Raw genomic sequence first — 17,229 nt, 5'->3', positions numbered from 1 at the left:
CAGAATAATACAGTCTTCACTAAGAACCTGATTATAATAAAGATATTAACACTGTCATTTGTGAACTCTAGTCTATAAGATAATGAGTTTCTACTGAGATGAACAGTCTGCAGTGTATGCAAGAAAAGAAGAAATCATATTCTCATTAAAGCTAAAAAAAAAAACAGAAAATAAACAGAGCTGTGAACACAATTTAGAGATTAATAAAGAAAAAATAAAGAAAATTCACACTTACACTCTCAACACTCATGACACTCAATCTCTCTCATAACTATCAATTTCTCTCTTCAAAGAAGCAGAGAGTATCATGTCTGTGATACAGATAATTATTATATTTAATATAAAGACTGTCAGAAATGCACAGACTTCAGAGAAGTCAGACATCAGAGTATATACAGTTGTAGTAGAATCTTGAAGACTGGTCATCTATGCATGTGATCAGATACTTCTTATAAAGCTGTGTTCACTTCCTCAGTTATACTGAAGTATTCAGCCTGAAAACAATTGAGATGTGAAGAGAGAACTTATCTACTCAGATCAACTTCTGTTGTGAATTCATAGCATTCACATTGTCTTGATTACTCAGATTTTACAGGTACTCAGAGACTTATCTCTCATTAATAATGAGATTGCAGAAATGCACTGCAGCATGAGAATCATTGATAGAGAATCTAGACATATTTGCATATATCTGGTCAGAAATTGTGCAGGTAGAGAAAGAGTGATCATAGGTCTGTGAGACTGCAGAAAACACTGACAATACTGAGAGCTTTGTAAGAACTGTTAGCTAGAGTCTGTAAGAAATTACTTATGAGAAGACTTACAGCAAAGAAAGAGACTGCACTGCTTGAAGTCAGAAGCTGGTCTGAGAGAGACAGAGGATTAGCCACTGGCCTGAAGATCAGATGTGGTGATGAGGCTGAGAGAGATGAAGGCACAGTTGTGAACAGCAGCATCTCTGCTTCATCAGCTGATAAAAAGTGATTAGAGAAGTTGCAGAGATGCTCATGAGAAGCTCAGCAGTAGTCAGACATTGTTTGTAAAGATGTTGAAATTTGAAAAAGAAATTTTTATTCTTAAGAAGTTCTTGAATTAATATATAGATATTATCAGAAACACTCTCTCTCTGTTATCTGAGTGAAAACACTTCACAGATGAATGAGAATACTCACAGTTTATAAGAATGAAAGCTGTTACAGAAAAAGAGAAAAGAAGATGAGATTCTGCAGACAGATCTGAGATATTTATACTACTCTAGAGAGATTTGCTTACACTGTGAGTGATTTCATGAAACAGTCAGATCACTCTAGTAAATAAGAGTGATTGTGAATCACAGATCTGAATCTTTCTATATAACTACAAAGAGTGATTTCAGACTGCAGACATCTTGATTCTACAATTCTACAGAGTTAATGAAAGAATGAAAAATTCCTCACAATTCTACAGTGTCAAAGAACAATGATTTGTGAGAATGAGTGAAAGATTAACTTGTAAATGCTTCTCTTTGATAGAGATGATCTCACAGAGAGTGATTCACCTGCAAGATAAATCTGTGTGATAATCACATAAAAACCTTATGAAAATGATTGAGAGTCAATCAGAACTCTTCTATATGAAAGATGCAAGATGAATCTGTGTGATGATCACACAAGAATCTCATGAAAATGATTGAGAGTCAACTGAAACTCTTCTGTATGAAAGATGCGAGATGAATCTGCATGATAGTCAGAGAAGAATCTGTAGACTATAAAGAACCTCACAGAACAAGAAACTGAGTGACAGACTCTTTTTCCTTCATAGTAACAAGGAATTTTTCCTCACTGAGGTTTTTTATAGATGTGAAGAGTTTTTAGTGAGTATCACTGCAGTGCTGAGCTGATTCTATGAAGTCACTCAGTGAAAGGCTTCACAGACAAAGCCTTAGAGAGAAAGAAGTATGTAAGAAATCTCACTTCTCATGAATTCTTTATCTCTATTTCTATCTCTCATGTAACTAATAGGGCTAGCGGCCCTTGGCTACACACAACTATATAGACTGAAGTTCATGAATACTATTCACAACTCAGCTTGAATGCTATTATACATTTGACCTCTACATTTTATCTTTCTACTGTGAATACTTCTAGTAGTTAACAGTACATATTACGCCAAGCTGCAAACACCTGAATAATCGCCTGCGAGCACTTATTCTTACAATAATTGAGACAATGTGAGATATGATTGAGAATTCATTTACAAGCATGAGATAAGAAGAAGAATCAGTGCATAATATCTTCTATTCAATGAAGATTTAAGTGTTCAGCAGCATTATAACACATGTGAATGAGATCTTCTACTAAGGTCTGTGTAATACAGAGATGATCATTGACAAAGAACAGAAGATTATCTTAAAGTATGAATGAATAATATTTTCTCTCTTGCATCACTTTACAATAGACCTTTTTCAAGATTGAATCAGCTGGTAGGTTCTTACATAATTGATCTTTGATATTATTTAAGAGAGTGATGTCTATGTTGAATACAGCAGTGATGAACTCATTCTTAATTTCATCAGCTTGTTAAGTGAGCACTTGATATATCTTTTCTTAATCATCTTGAAGAATCTCTTCAGAATTGTCTGTGAGAGTGTGTAATTAAGAGAGAGTATTAATATTGTGATATGAAGTGTCTTTACAATAGCAGATTTTCATGCATAGAATATACATACTAAGAGTCAGAAGTCAATTCACTAATCAATTGCTCTGATGATCTGTGATGAGTGACTGAAGAGTGAATATGAGTATAATGTGATCAGTCACAATGATGAATTCACTGTTAAGGTATTAAGAAAGCTTTTTCAGAGCTTACATCAATCTCAAGCACTCTAATTCAGTTGCTCAATACTGTCTCTCTGCCAGGTTCAATCATTGTGATAGAAATAGAATGAGTCTCTCAATCTCATCAGCACTCATCTGATGCAGTGCAATCTCTATCTCACACTGTTTACTAGAATTCATGTACACAATGAACAGTTACTTGAAGTCAGAGTATGCTCTTGTGAGAGCATTCATTAAGGCCTGTTTAACAGTATTGAAGAAAAGTTGAGCCTCTGTGAGTAGAGCTTAGAATTGCAGAGATGTTTCAAACTCAATTAATTTAATTCTTGCTGTGTACAATGCTCTTTTCTGACCTGTTCAGAGGCTGTTACACAGCATTCTGATTTTAAGTGTTTTCAGTACTTCTATCTTATCTGTGTAGAAGTTCATGAAGTTGTGATAGTAGTTGAAGAGGCTGATAATTCTCTTCAGCTCTCTGAGATTTATAGAGAAGATCAGATTTATGATAGCAGCTATCTTCTTCTTCTGAGTGAATATTCTCAGTCAGTCAATATAATGGCCCAGTAAACACACAGAGGAATAGATAAAATAACATTTGAATAAGAATATCATCACTCTGAATGCCTTGAGAGTGGTGAATACTGTCTGCATATGATGAAGATAATCATTTAGCAAATGTGAGAAGATGATGATGTTGTTGACATAGATCAAGATAAATCATCACAAGAATTGTATCAGTATCTCTTTCATATGTTGCTGAAAGAATTCAGGTGAGATTGTCAATCTTATTATAGTAACTGTAAAGCATTCAAGCTCTCAGTGTGATGTGATAAAGATGATTTTGAAGTGATTGAAATCTTCTATGAGCTGTTAAAAGAAGCCTTGATGAATATTCATTGATAAGAATACTATGAAATCACTCAATGACTGCAGAACATCCTGCTGTGTCAGTAAAGAATACATATTTAAAAGCAATTGTAGATTGATCTTTCACAAGTTCACAATCACACACAGTTTCTCTTTATATCAGATCACAAATGCAGAGAAAGTAATAGAGTTCTTGATTTTAAGAAGAACTCTCTCAATTCTTTTATTTTGAACAAGTGAGTTCAAGATTTGATCAGCTGCTTCTCAATCTCTTCATAAGAGAGAGTATAATCACTGCTTCAGTTCAGAAAAATCATCTTTATTAATAAATTATAGCAGCATCTTCACATTGTCTGAAAATAATCTCAGGTTGAGATTAAAAAGTTTGTGATATCAGTCAATGATCTTCTGAATTGTCTTATGATTACTCACTGCTCAGTGATCTGATATCTGTGCTTTAACTCACTCAGTGAGGGCATTCACTGTGAGAATCTGAAGAAGATTGTCATGATCTTCTATGTCTGTCAATAGAAATAATTCTGCATGTAAGATAGAAAACAGAGATGACTTCTCAATTGAATTATTATTGATAACATTGACATCTGTGAAGCAGAAGATGATTCTTTTTTACTTTCATAACAGAGAAGAGTTTCTACTCACACAGATAGTGTCTCTGATAGTCTTGACATTTATAGCATATTTTCCATGAAATATAATACACTCATCATAAACATTGATAATGACTCTCACTAGTGATAATATATCATTTGCTATAATCATATTATATCTAAGATATTACATTAGGTGAAATTCACTCTTCAGATGAAAAAGAGTCTCATCATTCATCTTTAGAGTAAGAGCTGTTGATATGAATAGATTCAATTCATTTATATCTGAATCAACTTCTTAAATACACATATATTGATCATATGACAGAGCAGCTGGCTGATATTGAGAAAAGAATAAGCTTGTTATCACTGTATCAATAAGTAATATATCTGCATCTGTATCAATGCAAACTGAGAGATTGTCTCAGAAGATATCAATGAGAATAATAAGAAAGATGTAGAATAAGTACTGCAGTTCACTAATATATTCTCAATCACTTGTGAGAACATCACACACTGTGATAGTGTATATATCAGTGTTAAACATACTCAGATAATTGTCTGAGAGAGTGTTCATGAATGAGACAGATCTCTCAGCATCTGACTTATTATCTATTTTTTCAACTCACTGTCAGAATCTAGACTAAGATCTAGTTGTAATAGATTATCATTCTCTTCTCTATCACTCTTTCATTCAACTTGATTCACTAGATTCTCTTTTCTGAGGCAGCAGTTGACATAATGAGAGCCTTCACTAGACTGGCCGCCGCGACCATGAATTTCATGTTTAGTCTCATTTGGTCTGATCTCATACATTTCTTGGCGTGAATCCCGCTGAGATTGGCTATTAAAAAAACATGTAAAGTGACTATATATCAGATCTTAAAATGAAATCATGACTTGAAAAAAATGAGAAAGTGATCTCATTTGATTCCATTTAGTCTCATTCTTAGCATAAAGTTACTATTTTTAGACATTTTAAGGTTTTTTTTAGACTATTTTTAATTTTTTAAAAAGTAACACTTTTTGATAACACTCAAATGAGATTTAAAGTCATTTAAAGCAATAAAAATAATTTAAATTGAGAAGTGAAAATCATGGTCTCATTTGAAAAATGTGACAAGAGTAGACAGTAAGTCTTACTAGAACAGTATGAAACTACTATCTAATGTTAAAACTGTGTAATGGAATCAGTCGAATTGGTAATGAGACTATCAAAAAATCTGATTCTGGTCTCAGACACAGTCACACGGTCAGTCTAGCCTTCACATATATAGCACTCTGCTATGAGCGCTGATGATTTGCCCTCTGCACATCTAATCAGCAGCCTGCTTACTGCAGGGACACTTGCAGGGGAAGTTGCTGTGAGGTCCGCAGCAGGCACAGATGACTTGATAGTTTTCATATATAATCTAGTCAAGAAGGTCTGATAAGAATGATGGTCATTATTTTAGTCAAATCATCTGAAGTCTTATATATATTCAGTGAATTAAGTTCTTCAATCAGTTCAAGTGTATTGAGTAGCTGACTCATTGTCTCTAATTCTTCTTCAGAAGTCATTCAGATACTTAGTGAGAACAAGAAGTATAATCAGAGATAGATTCAACTTCAACTCTTTTCATAGAAGTCTCTTTATCATTGTGAAGTCAGAGATTGAGACAGCTTATAGCAAGTTAATCTTTCATGAGATATACAGTGTCAATGATAGCTTGTTCAACTTCTCAAAGAAGAAATACAGTTCTTGAGCTTTTATTCAGACTTCTTTCTCAGATAGCTGAAATTCTCATCTCAGCTCACTGATCATGATGAGAAGAGAAGTACTCATATTCTTTCTCATTTCTGTAGACAGGCTGTTATGTCATTCTAACATCTGTCTCTTTAAGTATAATGAAAAGACTCAGAGTACTGCATCTTCTCTCTTCTGTATAATAATAAACTCTAAATGACTGATGAACATCATTACATCTGCTTTCACTGAATTAAACAGTATAACATCATCTACTCTCAGTCATATCAGACATTCTCAATCATCATCTTCAGTATAGCAGACTGTATCACTGATTCATCATGAGAATAAATGAGATCTATTATTTAGCAGGAAGTCATCATGATCACAGATGAGACAGATCTTATTCTTCAAGAGTACTGTGAATACTTACTCTCTGCAGACTCAATTCTCTTCTGTGTCATAGATGAAGTATGAAATGTCTGTCTCTCATGTGAAATTAAATCTATTTCTTGTCATGTTTGAGCAGTGAGTCCTGTCTCTGAACACATTTCACCTGACATTATATGACCTTCTTGGAATTGTGAATGTCTGCAGGGCTCTAGAGAGTGATTTGAAGCCTTTGTTACATAAGATATTCAGTCACTGAGAGAATTCAGTGAGAAGATTATTATCTTTAACTTGAATCAGTTGTTTCTACTGCTGTTGATTTTCACACTACTACTCTTATCTCTGAGTGACAAGCACTGTCTTCTTCATGCAGAAGTTACTTCATATTTCTATCAGTCAGCTTCTTCTATCTATTAAACACTGAAGATTGTTCTGAAGCTTGTTGATACACTTATTAACAAGAGTGATACACTTATTCAGCTGATTCTGCTGCTGATTGAGCTGATACTTATACTTATCTAGCTCACTTTCTCACTGAATCAGCTGAGACTCTAGTTACTTCAACTCTTCAATTGTATCTAATACAGTGACTTTATTAAGAGAGGCATGACTCTGATTATTAAACTTAACATAGCTTAAAGCTATTGACTCTCTTTCTTTCATATGCTTTATGATCTCTGTACAGAAAGTCTGTAGTCAAGAATTAATAGTATTCTTTCATTTCATGACAGAAACTGAGTCAAGAATCATCTTAATATTATTATAACATCTGATAAACACTCTCATAAGAATGTTCTCTGCCTTAACACAGTTATATAATGTGACTTAATTCTTGATACTATCATATTATTTATTTGTGTTCTGTCAGATCTCTGTGATCATGACAGCATGTTTCTCTGCTGCTATCTGTGAGTAGGCATACTCAGTGTCAGATCTTTGAGCAGGTTCATGAAAAGCTCACTTCTCAGCAGACTTATCTGGCCCGGCAGAGCAGAGTGACTGATGAGAGCTGCTTCTAATGAGATGTCTGTTCTGCTTCATTACAGTGTGAAACAGATGTGTATAGAGTGAGTCTATCACAACTGAACTGATTATCAGCTGCAGTGATGAAAAAGATAGAGTAGTTAATCAGATTAATCATCAGTTAACTGAACTTCATCATCTATAACTAGACTGGCCGCCGGAACCATGAATTTCACATTTGGTTTCATTTGGTCTGGTCTCATACATTTCTTGGCGTGAATCCCGCTGGGACTGGCTATCAAAAAAACAGGTAAAGTGACTATATATCAGATCTTAAAATGAAACCATGACTTGAAAAAAATGAGAAAGTGGTCTCATTTGATTCCATTTAGTCTCATTCTTGGCATAAAGTTACTATTTTTAGACATTTTAAGGTTTTTTTTAGACTATTTTTAATTTTTTAAAAAGTAACGCTTTTTGGTAACACTCAAATGAGATTTAAAGTCATTTAAAGCAATAAAAATAATTTAAATTGAGAAGTGAAAATCATGGTCTCATTTGAAAAATGTGACAAGAGTAGACAGTAAGTCTCACTGAGACAGTATAAGACTACTATCTAATGTTAAAACCGTGTAATGGGATCAGTTGAATTGGTAATGAGACTATCAAAAAATCTGGTCCTGGTCTCAGACACGGTTACACGGTCAGTCTATCTATAACTCAGATCAATCATCAGTATTATATCTTCTCAAAGACAGAAAGAATGTAGAGAAATCAATCAGACTAATTATCAGTTGACTGAACTTCATTATCTACAACTCAGATTAATCATCAGTGTTGTATCTTTTAAAGATGAAGCAGAATCTAAGAGAACTGAGAATCTTGTTCTTAATAAGATATGCTATCAAATTGCAGTATACATCATCTGTAGTGTATACTGATCATATATTATACATGTAAAAAGGTAAATCTTGTCTTATTCTTCAAGATGGAGATGGGCGGACACCTCTATATATATATATATACATGCTTGTTTATTTATTGTGATTGACTTTTACAGAAGAAAGGAGTGAAAGCCTTAGAAAGAAGAAGTAAAAGCCTCAGAAAGAAAGAGATGAAAGTCTTAGAAAGAAAGAGATAGAAGTCTCAGAAAGAAAGAGATGAAAGTCTCAGAAAGAAAGAGATAAAAGTCTCAGAAAGAAAGAGGCGGAAGTCTTAGAAAGTAGCAAGAATGAATGTCACACCTAGTGTTACTGTTCTCAATCCCTTGCAGAATCTATTGAATATTGAGGTATTAAAACTAGATTTAATATATCTCACTGTGCAGGGATCAAAGGCTCAGTCAGACCTTAAGATATACTGAATTTATAGTTGTTGACATGCTGTTGACTTGTTCTGTTGACTTGTTGTCCACTGATTATGTATCAAGTACTGTTGCCAAGGTGTCTTTTTGTATTGTTCTGCCGGGGATGGGCCAGATTGAGAGGGGCGGTACAAGGGTGAGACTTGGCATTTATGTCTAGATACACTGAAGACAGACAGAGTATTCGCGGAGGTTGCACTTCAGAAGTGTCTGTTGATTATGTGCTTGATATTATTGCCGAGGTATCTTTTTCTATTTTTCTGCCGGGGATGGGCCAGATTGGGAAGGGCGGTACGAGGGTGGGACTTGGCGTTGATGTTTTGGAACATCAAAGATGGACAGGGTTTTCGCGGATGTCGCTCCTCGGATATCTTCACAATCACAGATTGAGGATCTTCCAAAATTGAGAAGATTGGTGCATATGGCTAGGTCTTTTCACCTTACAATTTGTATGGCAATTTGGCCCGGGGTTGTGGTGTGGTAGGGGAGAACGGGGGATAATCCCACACAGGAGTTTCGAACAACGTTGGTTCACGTTTGGCTGGATAACTCCACCACCACACGGGGTATTAGACTGGCCGCCGGGACCATGAATTTCATGTTTGGTCCCATTTGGTCTGGTCCCATACATTTCTTGATGTGAATCCCGCTGGGACTAATCATTGAATAAACATGCAAAGTAACTATATATGAGATCTCAAAATGAAATCATGACTTGAAAAAAATGAGAAAGTGGTCCCATTTGATCTCATTTAGTCTCATTCTTGACATAAAGTTACTATTTTTAGACATTTTAAGGTTTTTTTTAGACAATTTTTAATTTTTTAAAAAGTAACACTTTTTGATAACACTTAAATGAGATTTAAAGTCATTTAAAGCAATAAAAATAATTTAAATTGAGAAGTGGAAATCATGATCTCATTTGAAAAATGTGACAAGAGTAGACAGTAAGTCTCACTGAAACAGTATGAGACTACTATCTAATGTTAGAACTGTGTAATGGGATCTGTCAAATTGACAATGAGACTATCAAAAATTCTGGTCCTAGTCTCAGACACAGTCACACGGTCAGTCTACGGAGTATGCAGTTGGTGATGAGGTCAAAATGCTTGTATGATTGAGGGCTTTTCAATGAATCTATCAGCGGGTTCTTATTCAAAAAATCGAGCGAGTTCGTGATGAAGCGGATGAATTCTCATAACATTTACAGATGTCTCAAATTGCATTTATTCTTATCTTCAAATTGCATTTGAATAAAAAGTTGATTTTATACTGCTTCAGAAGCTGAATTTTGATGCTGAGTAAAAATATGTTATTTCTCATTCAAGCTACTACTACTTTTTACCTCAAAAGTCTGAGATAAAGTCAAGAGTAGTGATCTATGAAAGAAAGAGATCAAGATATTAATTTAATCTAAGATTTAATATTATGTCTGACTCTGATATTCTGTTGAGTGATATTATAGATAAAGAGAATGAGTTTGATACTATACAGCTTATAAATATCTATAATGAAAAGTCATTGAAGAAAAATAATAATATCTGAACAATTAATAGAGAGTTTCTGAACATAACTTTATCAAGAAACTCTATAATTGTAGGAGATTTCAATACACATCATCTCTGATGAAATTCAGAATGTAAAAGAGCAGTAAGAGCTGATAATCTGATTAAATGAATCTTTGAGCATTTAATAGATTTAGTTAATAAGTCTGATCAACAAACATTCTTTAGAAAAGACATGAAACAGAAATCTATTATAGATCTAATCTTGATGTCACAAAATCTAATGAAAAAAAGACTTGTAAACTGATTTATTAATTTAAATGAGACATCAGAATCAGATCATGAGATTATTCAATTTGATATTAAACTGAGTGAGAAATAAATGAGTGAAAATCCTCTTCTCTCTAATCAGTTTAACTTTGAAAAAGCTGACTGAAAAGCAGTTGAAGAAAGCATAAAACTGTTAAAATCTGAAAGATAGAGTGAGCTATATTGAAATTCTGATCAAGATATCTCAAATGAAATGCTTGAGAATAGAGTGAAGCTCATTACATCTATTATTCTAGTAAGTGTTAAAGATAATATTTCAAAGAGAAAGTCTTCTGAGTATTCAAAATCTTGATGAAATGAGAATATCATATCTAAAAGAAAACAATTGACTACTGCTAGAAGAGATTGAAAGAATGATATAATTTCTGATAAAGAGTTCAAAACTATCAGAAATGAATATTTTTCAGATATTAAAAAAGCTAAAACAGACTGCTGAAATAAATTTCTTGAAGAAGCATAAGAAAAGAAAGTTTTTAAAGCTTTTAACTATACTAAATCAACAAGTGTAGCAAAACTTCCAACCTTAGAATATGAGTTTCAGAATGAATCATATACAGTAAACTCTTTTGAGAAAAAATATCAAGCTTTTATAAGAACTCTCTTTCAAAACTCATAAGATTCAGATTCAGAGAAAGAGAATATATCACTTCTTAACTATATTGATGAAAATGACTGGAAATGACCTGATCTTACTCAAGATGAACTAGAGTCAGTTATCTTCTCAAGTTCAGTTAAGACTGCTGCAGAGCCTGATTCAATTAATCACTTAATTATTCAAAATACATACTTTTACTTAAAGAATGAATATTTTGAGCTCTTTTTCAATCTCTTGAAAAATGAATATCATTCTGAATACTGGAGAGAAGCCAGTGAAGTGATTCTTATAAAATCTAATAGAAAAACTTCAATTCTTAAGTTATATAGAGTAATATCTCTATTGAACTGTCTTGAAAAGGTTTTAGAAAAGATAATAGCTACTTAACTATCTTTTATAAGCTCTATCAGTAATTCTCTTTTATTCAGTGAATAAATAAGAGATAGAAAACAATGTTCTGCAATTAACACTGTTCTCTCAGTTATTTATGATATTTAATTAGTAAAGCATGAAGATCTGATCTCAATTGCAGTTTTTATTGATATAAAAGAAGCATTTAATCATGTTTCAAAGTCAAAGTTAATTCAGACTTTAAATATGTTAAAACTGTCACTTTCTCTAATAAAATGAGTTAACTGTTTTATATCTAAAAGAATCATACAACTTTTCTTTAATGAAATGAAATAAGATAAGACTGAGATAAAAATAGAAGTACTGTAAGAATCTTCAATCTCACTCATTTTATTTGTAATATACACTGTATATCTATTCAAAGATAGAAATATGAAAATAGTGTGATCTCTGAGTTATATAGATGATATTGATCTAGTCTACAGCTTAAAAACTATCAAAGAGAATTTGAAAGTGATTGAAAAAGTTATAAAGAAAATCTTTGTCAGAGTAGATATCAATTAAATTCAATTTAATATAAATAAAACTGAGTTAATTCATTTCTTTTCTAGATTCAATGAGAAAGAACTATCTCTAACTCTTTTAAATAGAGAGATTAAACTCAGTTTAAATATCAAATGATTAAAAGTATGATTAAACTTCAAGTTGAATTTTACATATCATATTCAACAAAGAACTGTTAAGACAGAAAGACTATTGAATAACATTATCAGACTATTAAATACATAGAGAGATCTATTCTTCCAGACTATGAGATAGTTATATATAATCTGTATTATCTCAGTAGCTGATTATGAAGTTCAAGTTTGATGAAATAATTACAAAAATTTCACTAAACTCTTTCAAAGTCTGTAAAATAGAGCTTTGAGAAGAATTCTGAGAGCATTCAAATCATCTTCTATTAAAGCAATGAAAATTGAAGCTTCAATTCTCTCTTCTGCTATTAGATTTAAAAAGGCCTGTATGAACTATACTCTGAGAGTTATAAAGATAAGCTCAAATTATATAATCAGATAAAGAGTCTCTTCTTCATTTTCATCAATTAACTCTGAAAATGAACTGGATTGAAATAGATTTCTTAATTGAAATAAAAATGATTCTTCAAAGAAAATGCCTTCTCAACTGTATAGACTATGTTTACTGATTAAAAATCAATTTTCTTCTTTAAATGTTGAAAAAGTTGATCATGAGAAGTTATCTCTCTGAAGAGAAAAGCTTGAATCTCTTATAGACTTGTAAATAAGTGAACTATCTAAAGAGAAAGAATATGAATAGTATTTAAAGAGAATTTCTACAATCAATATAAAAAACTCCATTCTGATCTATTCAGATGACTCAAAAAATGAGAATTTAAATAGATTAGATGCAGGCATTGCTTATACTGAAGATAATATCAATTATATCTCAGATTTCTGAAATTTGAGCTGTGAATCTGAAGTCTTTGATGCTGAACTATTTACAATAGTGAAAGCTTTCAAACTTATTAAAATAAAATCTCATAAAAGAGAGAATAGTTTGAAAGAGATATAAATATTCTCTGATAGTCAAGCTGTTTTAAAAAGACTTAGAAATAGTCAGATTTATAATGATTAAATAAATCTTAAACTGATCTTAAACTCTGTTTTAAAAATTCAAAAGAGAAGAATATTAAAGCTAATAATTTATCTGCACTAAGTTCCTGCTCACATGAATATTCATGATAATGAATTGACTGATTCAGCTGTAAAAAAAGGTTCAGAACTAAGCAGATCTATTCAAAAAATTTTGTTTTAATCTTTTATAAAGAGAAAAATAAAAGAATCTTGTTTAGATAAGTGAAATGAAAGCTGGCAGAAATAAAAGAAGAGTATACATTATTCAAGATTTGAAACAAAATCTAAGTGAAAATCTTGTTTAATTACATATAAAAAGAAAATATTCTCATCTATAATACAGCTGAAACTAGAACATAGCTATTTCAAATCTTATATACAAAGATTTGATGATAGATTTGATTCAATAGAATGCTCATTCTGCAATGTAAATGAGAATTCTGAGTATATTATAATACACTGTGCATTATACAATAGTCTCAGAGTCAGATTGAAAGAGAAGTATAATCTAAGTTAATTAAATATAAGATTCTTATTCTCAACTGAGTCAGGAATTAAATACTTAATAGACTTTCTATCAGAAACTCAAGCAGCTACAAGAAAATGACTTAATTCAGAAATATCTGAATATTAAGAGAAGGAAATTAATCAGATATAGTCTGTTAAAACTGCTATATACTATCTTTTAATAATTTGTTTCATTACAGTCTCTTTTTATTTTACTTTACTTTTTTCTTTCTATTCTTTTCTATCTATCTATTTAATGTGTCTATCTTTAAGACTGTGTTCTCTTTTCTTTTCTCATGATATTGTCAAATGGTTTCAAAGTATCAGAAGATGTTAAAACACTGCAATTTGTAAACAGTTTTTGTATTCTGAGCTGGAATTTTCTGATTTTGCATATCTGAAATTGATGAATGTATAATAGTTAACTTTATAGATATAGGAAAAACCCTGAGAACTTTTAGTTCTCAGGTAGATATCATAGTCTCTGACTGCATACATCTATAATTGAAGAATACTAATAATAAATAAGATGCAAACATCTTTTAAATTATCAAATTCTGTGAGAAGTCAGAATTTTGATAAGAGAATATACTGAAGGTTATAATATCTTACAACTGAAGATTTTATCATTGTATAGTGATATAGATCACTGTCTATCATAGCCTTTATATTATACATGTTATCAATCACAGTAGATACAAGAATCACATTCAATGCTATTTTCTCTTCAAATTGTTATCATTCAATCTCTTCAAGCTTCTGTTTACAAATTTGAATAGAAGTTAATCTTTTCTCTGTTTCATCAGAGCATTCTCATAGTTATCTTCTGAATCTTTCTCTAATGTAACATGATTGATGTGAATAGACATTTATTTATTCTTCAAGCAGGGAGGCACATAGGCTGATCAGCAGTTGAAAGCAAAGTATTCTGATCAGTTACAGTTAATGCACACTTTATATTGATGTCAATCAGTTACTTCTTCAGGGGTGATTCCAGGCACTCAGATGCCTGTTCAGACAGCAAAGACTCTTGCTTATGCATAGATATTTAACTCTAATCAGTTTATAGCATTTGCATCATTATTGTTATTCTTCAGTGCAGGTGTGTGAGTGACTGAAATGTAATGTCTTCTGTCACTGTTCTGTATACTCTTGAGCTTGATAAGACAGTTATTCAATGTCTGAAGCTGTGTACAGAAGTCTTTATATGTCTGGTCTTTGTCTACACTTACAAGAGTCTGTAAGAGTTCAAAAGTCAATGTCTTCTTGAGCATGTTAATCTTTATTTAATCTTCTCAAGATTGATCATCTGCTTCTAGAATCTTGATATTGAAATCAGGAATGAATATTATAAGAGAAGTGTTTCTCTGTTAGATACTCTGTAATCAATCTAATACTTTCTGTTATATAACAGTGTCTCAGAACAGAACATTAAGATATTTGATAATATTATCAGATATTTATAACACTGATTCATATGCTTCTATTCATGAATGAAACTTCTGTTTCATGTGATTCTTCAATCATTTATTGATATATCAATCTTGATTGATTAATGAACTGATGACATCTTCATCTACACTCAGTTTCATGAGCATTTTCATTTTTCATGATGAGTAGAGAGTGAGATCAGAAGTATTAAAATATGTAAAAGCACTTCAGTGTTTCTTCAGTGCTTTTATATTTAATTCTGTAGATGTTGAAATCACATGAGTTAATTATTAAATCTCTTTGTATTGAAGTTGTTGAGTTGCATGCATATCAGCTATTTATTATTATTGTAATTTTAACATTGCTCAGAGTCACTGTGACATTACATCTATACTCACATTTGAGAGTTTCATATTATCATTAGACATTCTTATATTGTTTTATTAGATGTATAATATCTGTGAAATCTGAAGAAGTGTAATCATATTTTCATACATCTGAGTGTCAGAACTCTCAGATCTTTCACTGATATTCTCTTTGTAAGATCTTATTACAGAGTCAGAGTAACTGATGAGCAAGCTTCTATCTGAGAACTCAGTGTTCACTTAACTGTTTGACTGTTTCTCTATTTCTTACACATTGTTACATATTCAGATATCTCAGTGAATAATCATTTCTAATAAGAAGATGATGAATATTTTTCTAGTGTAAGAGACCTACACTGAATAGATCAGTATAATATTAATAGATCTTATATAACAAAGAGAAAAACATTAGAGAAGAAAAGAAAGAGAAAGTGTGAGAATCAGTGATCAGAGTGAATATTTATACATGTATGTGATGATATATACAGTGAAGCTTTAGAGTGGAAGAATCTATACGCGTGTGTAGCGGCCGAGAATCGGCGATTGAGAATGGCTGAGAATTGAAGCATACGCGTTCCAGAATGAAGCGGAAGAATCTATGAAGTGTAACAGAATAGTCTATATGATTGATAGAGCGCAGCCCGCCACAAGTTTTGTCTTTTCAATCTCAATTTTTGTCTTTTCAGCAGCACTGATTGTGATATTCAGAGCTTTCAGAGCAATATTAATACTTTTCATACATTGAGCTTCTGCTTTCTGTTGCTGAGTCTTGACTTTCTTGATTTATTTTAAGAGATTCTTTACTGATTTCAACATAGTCTTCTTTATTATTGTCTTGAATTGATCTGATGAAGAATAATAAAATTCATGAGTTCAGATCAGACTATTAACTTGTTCTTTTAATTCTTCAGAGACAATTATTTATTTCTTTTTCTCATGATTGCAATTTATGCAAGGCTTTGAGCTTTTCTTCACCTTGTCACAAGCAGTATTCAAATGATGAAGAAAAATATACTCAACACAGTGTTCATACATTGTTGATTTACTAGGCTGCTTTGTTGAGATATTCAGACAGCTGCTTACTTTCTTCTCTTAGGCCTTTGCAGCAGAAGCACAGATATGCTTGAAAGTGTTACTTATTATTTTAATACTACTGCTGTTATTATTACTGTGATTGATGCTGCTGCTGTTATTGTTATTATTATTATTATTCTTCAATTATAGATGTATGCAGTCAGAGACTATGACATCTACCTGAGAACTTTAGTTCTCAGGGTTTTTTCTATGTCTGTAAAGTTAACTATTGTACATTCATCAATTTCAGATATACAAAATCAGAAAATTCCAGCTCAGAATACAAAAACTGTTTACAAATTGCAGTGTTTTAACATCTTTTGATACTTTGAAATCATTTGACAATATCATGACAAAAGAAAAGAGAGAAAGAACACAGTCTCAAAGATAGACACATTAAATAGATAGATAGAAAGAAATTGAAAGAAAAAGATACAGAAAAAGATAAAGTAAAGAGAGACTATAACAAAATAAATTATTAAAAGAGAGTATATAGCTGTTTTAACAGACTATATCTGATTAATTTCCTCCTCTTCATATGTAGATAATTCTGAATTTAGTCATTTTCTTATAGCTGCTTGAGTTTCTGATAGAAAGTCTATTAAGTATTTAATTCCTGTCTCAGTTGAGAATAAGAATCTCATATTTAATTGATTTAGATCATACTTCTCTTTCAATCTGACTCT

The sequence above is a fragment of the Blastomyces dermatitidis genome (assembly GCF_000003525.1).
Source record: "Blastomyces dermatitidis ER-3 genomic scaffold supercont1.3, whole genome shotgun sequence".
NCBI classification, from domain to species: domain Eukaryota; kingdom Fungi; phylum Ascomycota; class Eurotiomycetes; order Onygenales; family Ajellomycetaceae; genus Blastomyces; species Blastomyces dermatitidis.
This window is presented reverse-complemented; position numbering follows the sequence as displayed.